This window comes from Chionomys nivalis, chromosome 12, assembly GCF_950005125.1.
Source record: "Chionomys nivalis chromosome 12, mChiNiv1.1, whole genome shotgun sequence".
NCBI classification, from domain to species: Eukaryota; Metazoa; Chordata; class Mammalia; order Rodentia; family Cricetidae; genus Chionomys; species Chionomys nivalis.
The window spans coordinates 14,176,573-14,195,692 of NC_080097.1; positions in this window are offsets into that span (position 1 = coordinate 14,176,573).

The window sequence follows — 19,120 nt, forward strand, 5'->3', positions numbered from 1 at the left end:
CACAGATTATTAGAAATAGGTTAATCAAGATATGAGAATTAGCCAGTACGAGTCTAGAGCTAATGGGCCAAGCAGTGTTTAAAAGAATACAATTTGTGTGTTCTTATTTATGGGGCTGAGCTAGCCGTGTGGGAGCCGGGCCACAGCCCGCCCTGGAGCTGGGAGGGAATGCAGCCCCACCGCTCCTACAACAATGACAACTAAGGGAGAGGATGAGGGGTAAGGGGAACACTTCTCAGGGAACACTCCTCCATTGCTGATGGGAATGCAAACTGGAACAGCCTCTTTGGATTTCAGTACGGCAATTTCTCAGAAAATCAGCAAACAATCTACCTCAAGACCCAGCATTACCACTTTTGGGTACATACCCAAAGGATGATCAATCATAGTGCAGTATATTTTGATCAAGTTCATCCCCTATTCCCTCTATTCTTTTCTGATTATTTTCTCTAACTCTACTGTGCAGTCCTTGAGGGAGTGGAAGTATGCAGATGACAGCATTGTGTCACAATGCCAGGATGGCACACCTGGCGGAAAGAAGGAAGGGTGGGGTGATATAAATCTATTGCATGTTCCAGTCCCAAAGGTTCAGACAAGCTTCAACACTGCCAGTACCTTACCATAGTCTTTATTGGTGTGAAAATGTTCTCAATTTCAGGAAAATCCCATTGCTGAAACCTTTTAGGTGCTATAATTTTGCCAAGTAATTTGCCAAGGACAGACATTTAGACAAACATTCTTACTTTTTATCTATATTACCTTAATTTGTTCAAATATGCACTATGTTACAACTTAAACAGAATTGCTGTCAAAAATAGCCAAGTCCATCAATGAAGTCAAAAGAAGTCTGGGATTTAAAAAGAGAAATTTGGTTACCAGGAGCATATTCATGAGCATTGTACAAAGGGAAATAGACCAGGAGCAGGAGAGAGCCTGCAAATTCCTGCAGCCAAAAGCGTAATAAAAGGCAGCATAAAGTATTTGTCTCTAAAGCTTTCTGAGAAAATGGTGTGAAGTTTTACCTCCTATAGTGATATAAAATACTTAAATATCAGTAATATATTAAGTGTTTTAACTGCTGAAAATCTCTTGGAGATCTGAAACAAATTTTATTTCAGAATTGCCACTTTTCTTTTGAAACACAAAAGAGCACAGCAGCAACTCCCCAAGCTCATGTTTCCTCTTTCCCAGCTATCAACATCCTCACTTCACTTCTGCTTTTGAAAACAATACATAACCAAGTCTGTGTCTTATTCAGTTGTAATTGGAAAATCACTTCATCACCCAGGTGTGAGGGAGCTTGTTCCCAGAGAGACGGATGGGGGACTGTGAGGAATCTGCCCTGCAGCTCTTTCCTGTGTCCTGGACCCTGGGGATGCTGCTCACAGCCAGATGGAAGGAGCTTAAGCTCCCTCACAGGGCTCAGGGACTTCCTACTCTTCCTCCCATAGATATAATTCTTGCTGATTCTACTTTCATCAAGAGCTCCAGATGCTGCAAGCCATGACCTTGGAAAGAACTCCACTGATGGTTAGAACAGAAGGTTTAAAACAAAATAAAACAAAGACCCAGAAATATGAATAAATGAAGGAGAAGGAATACCAAAAGAACAAAAAACCCAGAAATATGAATAAATGAAAGAAGGTTCATACCAAAGGAACCAAAAGGCAGAGCACAAAAGAAAAATATAAGAAAGAAAGAAAGAAAGAAAGAAAGAAAGAAAGAAAGAAAGAAAAAAGATGTAAGGAAAGTTCAATGAAGGGGGTGGAAAACAAGGAAATGACATTGGGAGTGTCATATATATGTGTGCGTATGTGAGTGTGTGTGTGTGTGTGTGTGTATACCATGTTGTTAAAAGAATTGAAGAACTGAATCTACATATTTTCTAGTCTTTTGTAAGAAATAATTTGTGGAATTTTACTTAGGGAAATAAATCTACATAATTACTATTTTTAAAAGGTATAATTCTCTTAGCAATTGTGTAATACCCAATCTCCCCATTTCTTCTCTCCCACTGTACTGCAAATAGCGAATTATTAATTATTTTTATGCTATTCTCCTGCTGCCTATGTGTCAATACGAGTGTAGAACTGCGTCGTCAGGCAAAGCTCTTTGCTGACAGCAACTCCCTTCTCCTGCTGTTTGGGAACTGCTGACAGGACACACTATTATCTCTTCAATTTCATCTTTTGCTTCTTTCCTCCTCGTAGGAGAAAAACATCTGTATTCCTTGGAGAGTATGGGATGTTAGGGCAGAGCTCTGGTCTTTAGGCCTATTAAAAAGTATTTACTCTTTCTTGTTTCTTTATTTCCTGCATCTACTGTTTATTATGTAGGATAGCAATGCTTTCGGGAGTCTACACCCCCTTATTGTACTCTATTAATTCAATATTTAGTCAACATATATTTGTCAAGGTTCTTTTCTATGTCATCTAATGTATTTAGCAATTGGGATTTTAAAAATAAAAAGAAAAGGCCTTTCAATAAGAAAATCATCTAACACTACTCTTCAAACTGGTTTTTCTTTGTTCTAGAGACGTTTAAAATGGAAAATACAAATGTCATTCTTACACAAGTGTTGGATGCCATTTTGTAGATGGAGACTACTCATTCATTCCTGGTCACCTAGACCCAAATAATCACATAGAAACTATATTAATTACAAAACTGTTTGGCCAATACCTTGGGCATATTTCTAGCTAGTTTTTACATCCCTAAATAACCCATTTGTATTAATCTGTATATGACCAACAGGTTATGGCCTGCCAGTAAGGTTCTAGAGTCTTTCTCCTTCGGTAGCTACGTGATGTCTCTCTGACTTTGCCTACTCTCTCTATATATCCTGTTTGGATTTCCCACCTGGCCATTGGCTGAAAAAGCTTTATTCATTATCCAATAAAAGCAAAACATATACAGAAAAACATCACACACCTGTATTTTCTAAAATAACTCCATGTTTATATATGAAATTTACTCTCATGGCTAGCTAAACATGAAGCAAAAAATTTAAATGAAAACTGAATTGCATAGCATATCTGGAAACTTTCACTTTGAACATGAAAAAATACTTTAAGTACAAAATGGAATAAAGTCTTCATTTTTATTTGAACAAACACTGGGAAAGTGTTAAAAATTATGGAATTCAAAAATGAGAAAGGGAAAGATATAATATTGAATGTAGGAAGAACTTTGATAAGGGAAATTTTCAAAAAATGCAAATGTACTCCCCTTGGCTCTGGCTGTAATAGCCTTCATATCCTTCATAACTCTGTTCTGCATATGTATCATCATATCCATAGTCTTCGTAAGTTTCTGGTACAGGTGGTGGAGGTAAAGGTATTATCTGGATGCCTGCGGTCCGAGCTCTTGGTGTTGGGGCACCTCTCACAGTGGGTGGGGATGGCACTCCTCGAGTGGCAGTGGCACCTCTGGTAATGGAGCCTCTCACTGGGGTCCCACGAACCAAAGCCCCTCGAGGTGGTCCAACACCACGACCTCTGGGAACAGGTGGAGGAGGCGGGGCAGCTCCTTGTCCTCTCACTGGCACCCCACGACCACGAGAGGGTTCAGGAACACCATTCAAGTAGGACAATTCTAGAAACTGCTCCTGGCAGATATCATCCACCATATCTGGTACTAGAAATTTCTTAACTTCCTTCATGGCATGGGCTGTAAGAGCATAAGCCTCATACGGGGGTCCAAAGACTTCAATGAAGACAGGCAGATCCATATTTAAATGGGCATATTTGGGGTCTCCACCCTTGCAAAGCTCTTCCACATTGGCTTTGTCTCTCATTGAACCCTTTCCCAAGACAGAGATCTTTGCACCAGTCTCTTCTTGAAGTCTTTTGATTGTATTTCCTTGTGGTCCAAGAATCTTATGACTATGGGCTGGTTCAAGATTCTTATGAAGCTTATGGGCAAGATGACTGGAATGGGACCAGGCCATCATTGAAGACCCCCCCAGCTAGGCCAGTGAAGGGATCATACAGAGAGCACCCATATGGATGTTATTAAAAACAAACAGGAGGGGAAAATATCAGTTATGAGCAAAGTTGTTACTGATTTCTTGTATCCCAGGATTCCTGTTGCTTTACCCACAACAGACAAGTAATTGTCTAAGTGTTTTCTTCGTGGTCCCTTCTTTTCCCCACCTTCCTCCATTCTTAACTCTGCATTCTGGCTTCTGTATGTAGTGTTTTAAAATGAATTAAAATAGATTTAGGATGTTGAATTATTTTTTTAAGTGTGTAGATGCTTTTTTCTTTGTTGTTTAAATATAAACAGTGTACCTTTTATAATAAAAAAAGAAGTTGAGAAAAACAAAACAAAAAAAAACAAAAAAAAACCACAAACATGTTAGTTTCGAAAGTGGCATTGCTTACTTAAAGGTTCTGTAAAGGATTGTTAACTTTTTCTTAGTTTTGATTTGTGGCACCCCATAAAGTCATAGTTGCAGAATCCCAAACTAGGCTACATTTCAAAATTCAGGGCTGCTTAAGATATAAAATCACAGTGTTAACAGCAGTAGGCACCACCATGTAAATTTGAGCTCAGATGTCTCTAAAACATTTCCTTTAAAAATCACATGGCAGTTGAATCTTATGGTTAAATTTTAATAAGAAAGATCCTCATGAAATAATAGTTGATGCAATTTTTAACGTTAATTGACTTAAAACAACAACGAAATTAGATTTGTAAAACTGACTTTTTCTTTACATGGGTTTTGAAATCTAGCCCTAGACATACAGTGTTGAGAGATACTTAGTGGGGGGAGGGGTAGAGATTGACTAAGAACGATGGGGGAGAGGAGCTGGCCACCTAAATGGAATTTGATGGAGTACTTTTTAGCCACAATCTTTTCAGTAATAGTACTAATGGTCAAATTTTCAGTATTTAAAATGTCAGAGTATTTTATCCATTTGAGAGTCTGCACTCCATGAAAAACTCACTTGGACACTGGGGCCAAAAGCTGATGATGTTCATTAAACTGACCATTGTCAATTTTGAGCTGTTCCCAAGGTAGTCAAGTGTGTCTTAACACTAGCATGATATAAAAAGTGACACTACAGATGAATGAAAAAGGAATCGAAATCCACTTTGTACATAAGTTAAAGTCCTAATTGATTCGTACCATCCTCCCATTTTGTTCTCAGAAGATTAAATGATACATGTGTTAATTCTGCCTAAATAGGTAGCTTAAACTTATGTCAAAATGTCTGCAGCAGTTTGTCAACAAGTTTAGTCTTTTTTTAATAAAAAAAATGCAAATGTAATGGGTAGAACTAGAAAAAAATCAACTTGAATGTGGTATCCCAAACAAAGAAAAAGAAATGTGATATATATTCACTTATAATTAGGTATTAGCCACTAAGTCAGCAGAAAGCTCAACCCCCCAAACCTGCTTGTATTTGCAGTAGAGAGAGAGAGACAGAGAGAGACAGAGAGAGACAGAGACAGAGAGAGAGAGAAAGAAAGAAATTGAAAGCAATCCACAAAAACTGAAATTCAATATGAAATAGAGGTGAACTGAGAAGAGAGAACAGGAGGGCACAGACTGTCTCTATTTGGTCATCATCCTGAGTTCAAGCGAGAATCTCTCTCCATGCACACTTGAACTGTCCAGTGCCAAGCCTGGCTCTATGTATTAGCAGGACAGCCATAAACAGAAGATTTAAGAGATTAAAATAAAAATGTGTAATATAATTTGAATTATCTGAAAGTAAACAAATCCTAGATGTGAAATTTATAACATGTAAGGATTTAAGTAATTTTCTACTTTCCAATTAAGATTGTTTTCATTTTTTACTGTTTTTATTGAGCTATACATTTTCCCCACTCCTGTGACTTCTTCCTGTCTCCCTTTCTACCCTCTCCTGTGACCCCCATGCTCTCAATTTACTCAGGAGATTTTGTCTTTTTCATCTTCCATGTATGCCTCTCTTATGGTCCTCTTTGTTGTCTAGTTTCTCTGGGTTTGTGGCCTGTAGACTGCTTTTTCTGCTTTATATCTATAAGCCACTTATGAGTGAATACATATTATATTTGTCTTTCTGGATCTGGGTTACCTCACTCAATAAGTTTTTTTCTAGATCCATCCCTTTGCCTGCAAATTTCAAGATGTCATTATTTTTTACCACTGTGTAAATATGCGACATTTTCTTTATCCATTCTTCGGTCGGGGGGCATCTAGGTTGTTTCCAGGTTCTTGCTATTACAAATAATGCTGTTATGAACACAATTGAGCAAATGTCCTAGTGGTATGATTGAGCACCCTTCGGATATATACCCAACAGTGGTATTGCTACATCTTGAGGTAGATTGTCTCCTAATTTTCTGAGAAATCACCATACTGATTTCTAAAGTGGCTACAAAAGTTTGTACTCCCACCAGCAATAAAGGAGTGTTCGTCTTACCCCACATCCTCTCTAGCATAAGTGGTCATCAGTGTTTCTGAACTTTGCCATTCTGACAGGTGTAAAATGGAATCTCAGGATTGTTTTAATTTGCATTTTTCTGATGCTAAGGATGCTGAGCATTTCCTTAAGTGTCTTTCAACCTTTGAGATTAGTCTGCTGTTGATATAACATAAACTTTTAAACTTTGGACATTGACAGGACTATTCCAAACTATTGCTTTGAAATTACTGCAAAGTACATACATTTCTTGTTATTAACACTTAATCATGAAGTATAATGAAACATCTTCTATATCTTCTATTATATCAGTATAACTTTGCATGTCTAAATAAGATGCTACAAAAGAGAAAAGATAAAGAATTTAAATTATGCACAGAATAACAGTGTCCAGGATTTAGAAAACGGACCTTTTCTTCTTTCTTCAATATCTAAAATTAAATTTCTGGGATAAGAAATTAGATTTTATTATACTAGCTATATTTAAATATTTAAGATATCATTGAGGATTGATTGGAACAGCTTGGATAAAATAAATTAGGTCTTTTCAGCCTGAGGCCATTAAAGCAATTCAGTGCAGAAGGAAGTGAGATAGGCCTTCATGAATTAACCTCTACAATATCTGCTGGATTTTCTAGTCCTGGCTAAAGTGCATTCCTGTGTACTTCCACTTAAGTCATCTGCCGATCTTAATGCTATCCCCAAAGGAGGAAACTCACCAGAGCTATTTCTCATTTAATTTGCAAGGACATCCTGTTTAGGTACTTATCAAAAGAACAGAATAGTTGATGCCAAACAACACAAACTCTGCTTCAGAGCACTTAACCGGCTGGCCTGAAGTAACAGCCTTCATTTAAAGGGAACTGTAGCTTACTGACTATAATTTAGTAGATACACAGAAAATATGACTTTGAAGACTGATTTTTTAAATATTTGTAGCTTGCTTTACATAGTCTAAAGGATTTCTGGGGCAATATTGCTAAACCTTCTAGAATAGTGAATAATGCTATATAGCTCAATAGAAACAGGAATATTTCTGTTCAACCATAATATAAATTTGTCTATTTGAATAAGTAATTCTTGAAAATAAAGTACTTATTTTTTAATTGTAATTGTCATGCATGATTAGTGATAAGAAAACTACATTGTACTTATTTTATTACATAGTCATTCTATGTGATTTAATTTCCTAATTTAAAGCAGATAATCACATTTCCTATTTTCAATACCCCTGCTGTAACATGTCTTATAGTATAAATACAGGTAAATTATGATTCTGAAGATAATTTTACTTGAATGACAAAACAGTGGAATTATCTCTACTGGATTGAAATGTGACTATGACTGCAGTTGTAATTTGCAATTTCTGTTGGTCAGTAACCTCACAACAGAGCTCCTTTCTGCTCTGTGCTCGCTCTCTGAAGGAATGTGCACCAACTAGGTGACATCATGAGTGTGACCACACAACACAGCTGCCTTTTGCTCTGTGCTCACAGAGTGTGACAGTGTTATGATGGCGGGAAGTACCTCCTGTGAAGAAATTTTGAAGTTCATGAGGACCTAGAGGAAGAACAGTTAAGTGTAAATACCACTAACAGGACATTTTAAGTCGCACTTAAATTAAGAACAGATCTATTCCGTACATTAACAACCTGGTGTCCTTTAAACTGCAGTTCAGCTGCCTTCTAAACAACCCCTCCCCCACCAAAAGCAAAGAAATCCTAAATCTCAGTCCTCTGGCAAGACCCACTTGGTTATTTATTGAACAGCATGTCACACATCTTGAAGTTCTTCTACAATGATTTAGAAATGAAAAACAAGTATTATTTTTTTAAAGTAAAACAAAACTGGAATTGAAATGAAATAGTAAGTTTCATTTATTTTTTTCATATTTATAGTTTCCTTTAAATCTCTCTCTCTCTTTTTTTTTTTTTTTTTTTTTACTTTTAAAATCTTTTTGTTGTTGTTGTTTTCGGTTTTTGGACAAGATTTCTCCTTGTAACAGCTCTGGCTGTCCTGGAACTAACTCAGTAGACCAGGTTGGCCTCGAACCCACAGAGAACTGCCTGCCTCTGTTTCCCAAGTGCTGGGAATGAAGGCATGTGCCACCATGCCCATCTTAAATATTTTAATGAAAATTAATATCTGTCTACAATATATTCTTATTGTGACTTCTCTTCTCCCTTCTTCTAGGTCCTGTCTACCTCCTCAGTCACCCACCCTTTGTTGTTCTTTCTCATTAGAAAACAAACAGGCATCTAAAAAATATGAAGAAAGATTAAGTAAGATAAAATAAAAGCAAGCAAACCTTACTAGGACAAAACAAATAAACAGAAAAAAAGAGCTAACAATAAAAACACAAGAAAAAGATGTAAACATAGAGACACATACACACAGAGCTAGTTCCAGGACAGGCTCCAAAGCCACAGAGAAACCCTGTCTTGAAAAAACCAAAAAAAAAAAAAAAAAAAAATGCAAAATCAGAAACCAAACTATGTAGATAAAAACCTGTATTATTAAAAGCAATAGAGTAGACAAAGAAGACATGGCCTTGGATGTTATTTTAAAGACTCATAAAAATATTTGGTGGGAAGATGGCAATTTAAGATAGAATATTACATAGCGCTTTAGAAAATGTTGCCCCTGGCACGAGCATTATTTATGATCTCTACTAAATCTTTATAACGCCACAGAAGGAAACTGCTATTGTCTTAGCTATTCTAGGCATTCAGAGTACGTTCCTATCAATTGCCCTTTGAACCCATCAACACAGGCCTGATGTTTACAGTTTCTGAAGGGTGCTGTCTAAGATGCTATTAATGACTAGTAGACCAGCAGCATACACTGAGTAGGGCTCAGAGTCTCGGAAAGGTCCCAATATTGACATTCTCCCTACGACTTCAGGGCAATTAGTTTATTACATACAGGGTAGAAAATCAGAACCCAAAATACTCTAGCCAAACTACTCTTTAAGGTCATCAGAAATTACAAATGATCCTTTGCTTTTTTTGTCATTATCTAAATAGTATATAACTACCCCCACTTTTGCACATAATTCTACTGCAAAAATGTCTTCTGGATCATGGGCTTCTTTGTCAAGACCTAGTCATTCTAGAATGGAAGACCATAAGAATATCAATATCAAAAATTTCAACATGAAAGACTGTGAGAAAAGCAGAGCAGTGTTTTATTTTTATACTATGAGATTCTTGTTAATTACACAGACAAGCACAGAGGTGCAATTAAATCATTTATCATTTATTAGCATATCATTACTCAAATGTACTTTGAAATCAAGGAACAATCAAATACACAGAAATGTTTTTAGTAAAGAAAAATGTAAAAAATGTATTTTAAACAAAAAATACCCAACTCTTCCATAAAAGCAAAAGTTAAACATGCCTGTGAAAGTCAAATTTTATCTCATATTTGAAGGCAGTGTACTGAAGAAATTTTCTACCTGTTTTTTTACTGATAATAGCATAAATATCAGTAAATAGTATATTATTAAAAAATAAAATATTGATTACCTTTTTTTCTTGTTAGTGTTGGGAGCAATATTCCTGTTACTGAAGTTAAGTAGTTGTGCATAAATACAACTAGTTTTCATACTAAATGCATGTTGGTTTACTCCATTAAATTTTTAGATTTGACTATTAGACATAAGAGTAAGAAAAGTTTAGAAAGAGTAAAATTCCTAAATGTCTTTAAAAATGCATCTTTACAAAGATAAAACCCACATTACAGTGTGTGATAAGTTACACAAGAGAATCTTGTCCACAAGTGTGATCCAAGTATGTTCGGATTCCTTTAAGTACAGGCACAAAAGAAAATTACACATATCAAATTTACATTCTGTATGTTTTGAAGACAGAAGTTTCTGCCCCACTTGGGCCTGCAGCTATTCAGTCCCAAAGAAACACAGAGAGGCTTATATTGATTATAAATTTTTTGGCCTATTAGTTCAGGCTTACTATTAACTAACTCTTACAACTTAAATTAACCCATAATGGCTTGATACCTTTTCTCAGTGCAGCATTTTCATCTTGCTTCCTTTGTATCTGGCTGGTGACTGCGGCTCTACCTTTCCTTTTCCCAGAATTCTCTTAGTCTGTTTGCCCCACCTGTACTTCCTGCTGGCTACTGGCCAATCAGCATTTCATTAAACCAATATGGGTGACAAATATTTACAGTGCACAAGAGCATTATCATACAGCAATGGTTAGTGATACATTTCATGTAATAACTTTATGTAAGTGATGCAAATCTCTGAACAATTAACAGCAATAATGATGATGAACAATTATGGAGTATGAGGAAGTGATAAGCCATTTGATTAAAACAAGAGGTCTAACATTCTGTCACACATAGACTAATAAAGTTGATAGACTATTGTTGGTAAAAAGTAAACAAAACTTTTTACATTAATTAACTTATAAGATATCTATATCATTTACCTAAACATTTTAGGGTGATTGTTCTTTTCCACAGAGTAGGGAATTTCTCAGTGGAAAGAGAGCTAACATCAATAATTTTATTTAGACAATTATATACTTTAAATTCAACCATTAATTCTCAATTAAATTCTAAGGAAAAGACAGCTGATCATCTCCAAGGATGAATCATATTAAATGACTGCAAGTTGAGATGATGACATAAATACCCCCAAACCAGACAAACACACAATTATTATCTTTCACAAGAAAACCAAAACTTCCAGAAAAAAAATGATAAGCTATATAGTACCCCCATCTTCTAACACCACATAAAATATTTTAAATGCATAATAAAAGTTAAGGCTATGAATAATTAAATGAGCCTTACAGTAAAAAAATGAAGGAAAGATAGAATTTTACATAAATATACCCTCTTTAATATTTTTATCACTAATTTTCTAAAAATGCCTAAAATTCAATTTATTATCAAATGTATGGTTGTTCACCTGAAAACAAATCTTTTGCTTTTTCCCCTTTAAATTATACATAGCATGCTCAATTTGTTCTAGATCTGTTAATATAGTTCTATATCATGGTTTTTATGAAATTATTTGAACAAATTTTGGAAAGAAAACAGAACTTTTACAGAAAATCTACTAAGTTCTTGGATTCATAGAAAAAATACGTAACAATGACTATACTCACTGAGTTTCCTATCACTGTGACATCATTTGTTATGTTTCATGATGTCATATGACAGATTTTTTCTCCTACATTTAACTGAAAATAAGGAGGTTTTGATGTGAATAGATGTGCCACTTTATGTATAACAAAGTGGAGTAATCCTTCTGTACACTGTGAAGATGTTTCTTTGCCAAGACAACTTCTGATTGATTTAATAAAAGACTGACTGGCTAATAGTTAGGCAGGAAGAAGTGAGGTGGTATAGCCCAATTGAGGGGACTTTGGGGAGAAGAATGGTGAGAGGAGTAGGTAGATAAGAAATATAGGTTAATTTAAGATGTAAGAGCTAGTTAGTAACAAGGCTAAGCTATCAATCAAATATTTGTAATTAATATTAAGTCTCTGTGTGGTTATTTGGGAACCAGCTGGGAGGACAGAGGTGATCATAGGTCCTCACAAAAATCTCCACTTATATATTAGAAAAAATATACTTAAAGATTTCTCTGGGCTGAAAATTTCTTCCCATATGTTTCAGGTAAAAATGTTGGTGAAGTCAGCTATGATCCCTTTGCTTAATGTGACAATGCTGTGAAACACACAGATGGTGTTTATATATTTTACAAAAGATCAAATGCATATTTGTTTAATGAAAATTATTTAGTCAACTAAGTAAATAGAAGCTTTGAGCCTGCATTCTCTCATGAGCAAGCAAAATGTTTTCCGTTGCTAGCCAACACTATATTACATTCAATACCAGACCATGTCAAAAATAAGTTTTGATAAAATGATAATGGTTGGAGCTGGAAGCATGAATAAATAAAAAATAGTTCATATTTCTATGATGCAAAATTTTGGAGAAAGAGTCATTGATGATATGATTTAAATGTATTACAAATAGCTGTTTAAGGAATCAGTAAGTCAACCCACCATCCATGTGTTCACACCACAAGAACTGGCAAAAGCTATGCCAATGCTGTTTTAGAGCATTTCCTAAGTAGCACATCACTATTCTAACATTTGTTGGATCCTTTTCTTTCCTGCCAATGTCATATTTTAGTGTCCGCTTTTGTATTTTTTCCTAATTATTTGTTAAGACAGAAATGGAATGACAGAAAGAAAAAAGTTTGGAAGAAAAGAAGTCAACCGTGCAATATCTAAATGTTTCTTAAAATGGCACTTAAACTAAATAGAATTAATTTTTTCTCTTATATATAAAAGATAGAAAGTACCCCTTCTTACAAGGTATAGAACTTAAATAATTAATTTGAAAATATCTAAATTTTTACATGCCCTTCTTCATTGAATTCTAACATAAATATTCTTCCATAATTTAGCAATGATTGTTGGAAGAATCCACTAGTTTCATTCCCGGCTGCTCAGCCCCAAAATAACCACACAGATACTGTATTAATTAAATCACTGCTTGGCCCATTAGCTCTAATTTCTTATTGGCTAACTCTTACATATTAATTTAACCCATTTCTCTTAATCTGTGTATCATGGCAATGGCTTACTGGGTAATGTTCCCAGCATTTATCTCTGGCAGCTCCATGGCTTGTCTTTCTCCACTTTCCTTCTTCCAGCATTCAATCTAGTTTTCTTTGCCTACCTAAGTTTTGCCCTATCAACAAGCCAAGGCAGTTTCTTTATTCATTAACCAATAAAAGCAACACATAGACAGAAGGACCTCCCATACCAAATGATTTTCATCATTAAAATTTTAAAGTAAACCAGATAGCATAATATTTTTTGAATATTTTGAAATTAATATAGATAGCTATATAAATAATTGCCTATGCTTTTTTAATTTTACTGTATATAAATGATAGCTCTGCATGTCTGCTTATTTTCTACAATTTTTATTATTTTGTTTTCATAAAACCATGATGCTATGTGTTTGTGCATGTTCTGACATATTTTTCTTAGAAACAGAAAGGGAACTGTTTGGGAGGCTATGGTTATGTCAGCTCCTCAGTTCTCACATATATCTTTTCTGAATAAATAAACCCTTCTGCTTTGTCCATTACTCACGTAGGCTCTTGACAAAGTTTGCATTATGAAAGCACAATAGGCCAGAAGTTTTAATCTCTTTATCCAAATTACAAAAAAAGAAAAACCATAGTAACTTAACAGCACTGTTTTTCTAAAACCATGTGATAAGTAAGCCCTTGGGCTGTTTTCATTTCCGTAAACTGACTCATAAATCTAAAAGCTAGAGATGCCATCTCTTTCAAGATAAAAACATTACTCCTCAGTATCTATACATTCCTTGCTGCAAAATGCCTATAGGAAAAAGTTGATGCCTTCTGGGTGAAAAGCAGGGGTTCTAAAATCTCCTGAAGCTTTAGCCTAAAAGGAGAAAAGGTTCTAAGTACACATGAGATCTTTATTAGCCGGTTAAGTTTAGCTCGTTAAGTAGCTTTCCACTTCTATATGAAATATTGATCAACTTCCCTTCACATTTTTATTTCCAACTTACAGACAGTGAGCATGGCCCAGAAATGAATCAATCTTTGGAGTGCAGGAAGAGATAAGTGCCTTGTATTTCACAAGTACAGTCTGTAGAGCCAAGAGAAGCCCCCGAGAAAATAAAGGAGTAGAGTATGGGGAAAAGGTAGACCTTACAGGGAAATGGTGGAAACGAAATCTGTTCCTGCTCCCTGGGAAATTGGCTTGAAAGGAACCTGGAAGAAAATTCAAGTTCTTAAAAATATTCTAGAGGCTGTAAATTAAAGAGTTTCAACCAAATCTTGACTGAAGGATAAACTTAAGAACTGTTGAGCATAGCAGGGCATGGCAATACAGTTTTTAAGCCCAGCACTTGGGGGAAAAGGGAAGTCAAACCTCTGAGTTCAAGGCCAGTCTGGTCTACAGAGCCAATTCCATGTCAGAGAGGACAACACAGAGAAACCCTGTCTTGAAAAAAAAAAAAAAAAGCAAGAAAACAAACAAAACAACAACAACAACAAAAACCTATTGAACACCTAGGTCCATGGAGAATAAGAAAAACTGACTCCAGCAGGCCAAGGTCTATAGACCATCTTTTACAATCTAATGTTGGTGAATTTTAGCGCCTGATTGTTTTACCTGTTACCAATGCTCATCAGTAGACATCTAACTGTACTTAACTCATCCAGCAAAAACAGCAGCTTGACTTTCCTTTGATATTCTGCATGCTTCCACCTAAGAAGAGGTTTGAAAGATTACCCTTATCTTTTCCTTTTATGCGCAAATCAATCCCACACCAGTTATGATTTAAAGGGATATTTATTTGGGGGGTAAAACTCACAAAACACCAACTGTCAGGAAAGGAGCCTAGTCGCCAGAGCAGGAACCAAGCACTGGAACCAAGAGAGCAGGCAGAGGCTTACTGTTCTTTTTAAAAGATAAATAGACCATGCCCCAGTGGGCTGGTATTTCAACAGCTATTGGCTGAAGGAGCGGAAGGTCCTCCCGCAGCATTCCTTAAATGTCTTTGCACTACGGACAAAAAATAAGATGAAGCTTTATTACTCTATTTGCCTATGTATGGATTAACAAGACACCAACTTGTTTTGTCGATAGGACAGTAGAAAGATGAATCCAATTTTAAAATGTATCTGTACACATTTTCCTCTCTTTTTAGTCAACCATCACCTGGAAAGCAAGTTTTATATAAAACAGAATATTGCTTATATAACTGCAAAATTATCTCAGATGTACTTACATGCAAGAAACTAGATAACGAAAGTGGGAGAAAGAAAGAAAATATGCATTTCTAGATGTGTCTCCATAATTATGACATCTGAAAGAAACTGCTAATTAGGACATTATATGTATGGCCTTACTTAAATCCCTTACCTAAGTTTAGACAATTGCCTCACTTCAAAATCGCTGAAGGTGACCAGGTAGTGGTGGAGCACACCTATAATACTAGCACTCAGGAAGCAGATGCAGGAGAATCTCTGAGTCTGAGGCCAGCCTGGTCTATGGAGGGGGTTCCAGGACATCCAGGAAACATTGTCTCAAAATACAAAGCAAACAAACAAACATACAAAAATTCCACGAAGTTGTTACATGATGCTAAGCTGCAAGATCCTTAACAACTTTTAAGTGAAACACCATCCATCAATGATTTAAGAAGTAGTCTTATACAGAAAAGTAGCAATTTTTAATGTTAGGTTTCTATCATTTAAGTTTGAAAAACAAAAATTAGTATATTTGCTTTATATTACATGATTTTAGAAAGTATGACATTTGAAAGTCAGGCCAAAACTACTTAGACAAATGGAAGGCATGTGTTTTTAATGAATTATAAGAAAGCAATGCTTGTAGAAACAACATACTGAGATATTGGTGGTTAGAGCAGTTTTAAACGAACAACATGCCCTGTATCCTGTGCAGTATTTCTTGATTTAGTCTAAGAATTATAGTGGAATATTCCATCTGCCCACATGTCTTGAACTAGTCATTTCCGGCTGTTTGCTGGATCCAGAAGCCAAGGACATTCAGTTTTCTTGTCTTTGTCGTATATCTGCTCAGGAGTGCGATTTAAGCTGACTTTACTCCTCATGACCACAAGGTAAATTACTAGAGCTGCTTTCCCAAAAGACGTTAGCAGCAGCACATGTGTTTAAATGGATTCAGCGTTGTCTTGAGACTTTTCAAATAACTTGAGAGCAATCAAATGGACTGCACACATGGACCATAAGTTAGTGTACTTTTTTAAAGAGAGAACATTGTTGGCCAGAATCTATAAATTGCCGTGATTTAAATTTTTTTTATTAAAGTTACATTTCCTTACTTCATTTAGGATTGGATAGAATTTATTTCACTCTATATTCTTTCCAGAATTTGTCACGTCAATGTTACTATTAACAATGCAAGATTTCAAAGTATGTGGGCAAGAACTTTCAGTAGACTCTGCCCAGACTGTCTGCATGACTTACTTCTCTATCTTTTTTGATAAATGTAGCAGTAGCTTACAAATGTATAATAGAGATCAACTTCATAATCAGAATAGAATTAATTTATAAATCATGCATTAGTCTGTTATGTTTTTATGCATATTTTGATTTGATAAAATGATACAATATTTGGAAGTTTTTTTGTATAGTGAATTTATCCGTTTTTAGCTAGGAAATACACTTTGGTTGGAATTTTAAAAAACTTATCTCTATAGATGTAATACAATTTTATTATTTATTGTGATGTGTGCAGAGGCATCATACCTTCATTCTATCACAAACTAAACTTCTTAAAGAACCCATCACTCATCCCTTTGAACCTCTTAGAGAACTATTAATTTTATTGGCCCATTTATTGTTTGGCTAGTTCAGCTTAGTTCTTTAAATATTGTGTATACTAATCTTTGTGTGATGTATAGTTAGAGAATACTTTTCTCCCATTCTGTATGTCTTCCCTTTACCAAATTATTTCCTGTAGCATGAAAAATCCTTTTAATTTATGTAGTTACATTTGGTTTTATTTAATCAGATACTGCAATAATTTTCAGAAAGTCTTTGTTGATATATAAATCTTGACGTGTCTTCCATATCTTTTCCTCTAATACTTCTGGAATTTTAGGTCTTATCTAAGTTTTTCATTCATTTTTGTTGTTGTTTTTTCATTGGTTGGTTGTTTTTGCAACAAGGTCTCTCTATGTAGTCATGCAACTCATTATGTAGAAAAGATTAGCCTTGAACTCACAGACAGAGATTCTCCTGCCTCTGCCTACTGAGTTATGGAATTAAAGGTATTTGCCACTATCCCTGGCATTAACCCATTTTAAAGTGGTGTTTTTACAGAGTGGGATATAAGAGTTTAGAGCCATTCTTTTATAAGTAGAAGTTTAAATCACTTTTAGCTAAAGTGACTTTTACCTAATGTATAATGTTTGTTTTTGTTTAACTATGTAAGTATACATTTGTATATAATTATATATACAATATATAATAATATATAATATATAATGATAATTGAATAACTGTATAATTGTCAAAAAAGAAGGTGACTATAGCTTATGTGGTTTAGTTTGGGTCTTGATGTGGAATATACTTCTGTATATATGATGCTTTTATTGGTTAATGAATAAAGTTGCTTTGGCCAGTGACTTAGTAGAACAAAGTCAGGAGAGAAATCTGAACAGAGATGTACAGAAAAATTAGGCAGAGTCAGAGATGCCATGTAGCTGCTGAAGGAGACAGATGCAGAAAACTTACCTGTGGGCCACATCCCCAGGGTGATACATAGATTAGTAGAAATGAGTTAATTTAAGATGTAAGAGCTAGCTAAGAATATGCCTAAGCTGTTGGCCAAACATTGTTGTAATTAATATAGTTTTTTGTGATTATTCAGGTCTGGGTAGCCAGTAAACCAATGCGCGGTCTCCGTCTCCGGGGTCTTCTATTGCATCCTGCTGGTGTACATATCTGATTCTCTGTCAATATCAAGCCATCAACTTTCTCTATAGATTTTCGAAATTTTAGTTATTCTTAATTTATTCTCATGATTCATATAAATTTGCTTTTTAATGCTGGCCCATACATCTTGTATGGTATGTTTATTTGTACTGCCTTATTACATATGTGTTGCTGTCTGAATGTACTAATTCATCTATCTTGTCTTCAAAATCTGATATTCTATCTCCTACTTGATCCATTTCAGTGGTGAAGCTGTCTAACAATTTTATGTGACCTAATAGCTTCTTATGTTCAATTTGCATATTTTCAATATTTCTCTGTCAAATCCTTCTTTCAGATCCTGTACTCACTTATTCCATTTAGCTCTTTGCAAATATTGTCTTTTGGTTAGCTCAATATTGTGTGTCCTTTTAATTTGTTCAAACATCCTTACATTTTTTAAAAATTTATAATGTCAGCTAGTTCACTAAATTGAAACTTATTATTACGGTCTTGAGAAGTTTTTCAGAACTTTTGCCTTGATTTTTCATGTTTCTTTTGTATTTCTGTTGGTACATAAACATCTGTGGTTAAATTATTGCCAGAATTTTTTAATCATCATATTTTTATTGGAAATTTTGCAGTGGTCAAGTGTTTCTAGGTTGTCTGAGCTGTCATAGTTTCCAGTCCTCAAAGGACTAGAGATATAATTCAGTAGCAAAACTCTCAGTCCCTGTATGCAGGGAACAGAGATGATATGAATGAAATAAAAATTTTAGGTTTAAAAGTTTGTGGTAATTTGTGAACACAAATTAGGGGAGGATTGCTGTGGGTAGTATCTTTTGGACACAAGGGGGCCAGTCTCTATGTTTGGTCCAAGAGAACAATACCAACTGCAATAGCACCCACAACTGATGGATATATAAGCCACTCTTTATTCCCCAAACAAATCACCATTGAAAACCCAGTAACATTGTAGGGGTGAAAGGAATAAAGACCATATATAGTGCAGAAAGATATGAGTCACTAGGAAGAAATGGAAGTCAAAATTAGCAAAAGTGGAGAAAGGAGAGCAAATAGAGAAGGAGAGTCGAGACACTGGGTTAGGGGGTATTTCAAGATTATTAAAGCAAAGAGTGTAAAGGTAAAATATGAAGAGTACAGGGGATGAATGAAGATAAAATGAGGTAGGAATGAAAGGAAA